The following is a 2,237-nucleotide window of genomic DNA, read 5'->3' as shown; positions in this document are numbered from 1 at the left end:
TAGGATTCTGATTATCCTATTTTTCTGTTTGTTTCTTTGTATATAGGCCCTAATGCTACCATGCATACATCTATTACTAAGTCATTAAGCTTCCCTATACTCAGTGAGGCAAAAATTACCCCCAACTACTCATACTTGGTTGTTTTTAGAGTGACTCAGCACAGGGTGAGCACATGACTTACACAGGCTACATCTTCAAGTGCTACGATTCATCTGGTATATAGCTGTCAACAATACTGGGGACCTTTTGAGAGCAGGAACCATCTTTTCTATCTCTGCCTGACTAACTTCTAGCACAGGGTCTGGTATGAAGTTAGTGCTCAGTATATTTTTGTTGAATGAAATAAAATATATCAATGTAGGTGCTTTAAACATTTCTATACATGGATCATAGAGATATATAATGCATTTAGCAAAAATTTATTGAGAACTTACTATATGTTAGACCCTGTGCCAGGCACTGGGTATACAATGTAAAAAAGGATGTTTGCAGCCTAGTGGGGAAGACAGACCTCACCAAATGATCACACTAATAAACACAAGATTGCAAAAGAACCACAGATTTCTCAGAGAGCATGTACAAAGCAACTGATCTACCAGGCGGGGAGGTTCCCTAAGGAAGTGATACTTAAGACTTAAAAGAAGGGTGAGAATTAATACGGTTATGTAGAACACAAAAAAGGAACACTTACATATTATTATTATTATCATTATTATTTTTTTTTGGAGACAGAGTCCCACTCTGTTGCCCAGGCTGGAGGGCAGTGGTGCAATCTCAGCTCACTGCAACCTCTGCCTCCCAGGTTCAAGTGATTCTCCTGCCTCAGCTTCCTAAGTAGCTAGGATTACAGATACCCACCACCATGCCCGGCTAACTTTTTGTATTTTTAGTAGAGGCAGGGTTTCACTATGTTGGCCAGACTGCTCTTGAATTCCTGACATCATGATCTACCCACCTCCGCCTCCCAAAGAGCTGGAATTACAGGCATGAGCCACTGCACCGGGCCACATGTTATTATTAATACTATGTGCCACACACTGTTCTGCTGGCCTTCCATGCATGCTTATATCTTTCTCACAATGATCCCATTTGGAACTACTATGAGTGTGCCTAATCCTACGGTGAGAAAATCAAGGTGTGAGTGGTCAAGTATCTTGCCCAAGAGCCAGTGAGTGATGGGGTTTGAATCTGGTAGGTTGGTTCTAGAGCCATGTTCCCTACCTATGGAGAGAACAACTTGTGCAAAGGACATGTGCCTTAGCAGGCAACAAAGAACAGGTCTACTCACCCCCAGGCTGGCTAAGCTCCTAGCTGCTCTCATATCAAAAGTTCCAACACTGATGGCTCTCCTTTCAGAAGAAGAATTCTGGTGAGTGCGGTGTCCTCATCTTGTTTCATTTGTAAGTCATCTTTTATGGTGCTAACACACGCATGCTTGCGGAGCCAGGACACTGAGGCTGAATGGCCCAAAATAAAGACAAGTGCCCACCGTGTTGGGTGGCCAGCAAATATCTCAATACAGAGGCTGGTCAGCATCCATCTTCATACTGTCTAATTGCTTCTGAAGTAAGTGAGGAAAGAAAAAGAAAGGGACAGGCAGACCCAGAAGATTTCTCTGTGCATCTGGTGACTGTAACTCACAGAGTAAGGAAGCACTTAGGCAGACAATGCCCAACTTTCCTTCAGACTGGCAACACCAAAGGCTTTTTCATGGACCCTTAAAATTGGTTGTCAACGGAAATGCAAATTGAGCTCATCTTTGTCTTGAAGCCATATGTCCTCTGGGATAGAAACATCTTTTTTTTTTTCTGTTGATATGCTGTTCAGGGTTTACTTAGTAACTGCAGCTTAAGTGTGCACAATGTGGTCGGGGGGGCAGTAAAAGGAGAAAGTGAACACTCAGAGTTGCAAATGAACCTCTGAGTCTTTAGAATGAGAGAAAAACAGTTTGCAAACTGAGAAGCAGAGATGGAAAGGAAAGCTACTCTGTGGTGGGACACTGCCCACTTTTTCACAGTGGCCCTTACTCATCTCCCTTTATCCCCAGAGAATCTCATTAGCTATTTGATATAACTTACAGACTTTCAATTTTTTAAGCAAAGTTTTTCTCTCCTCTTAAAACAGTTTTCTTCCCAGTGACCCTCCAGGTACTGCTTCTTTCTATCTACTTGCCAATAAGACCCAGGATTCTTTTTTTACCTTTTCTAAATTCTTCTTTCCAGTGTCCACATGGAAC

The sequence above is a fragment of the Colobus angolensis genome, unplaced genomic scaffold, assembly GCF_000951035.1.
Source record: "Colobus angolensis palliatus isolate OR3802 unplaced genomic scaffold, Cang.pa_1.0 Scaffold86, whole genome shotgun sequence".
Classification (NCBI taxonomy): domain Eukaryota; kingdom Metazoa; phylum Chordata; class Mammalia; order Primates; family Cercopithecidae; genus Colobus; species Colobus angolensis.
The sequence above is the reverse complement of the archived record's forward strand: the minus strand, read 5'-3'. Positions refer to the sequence as shown.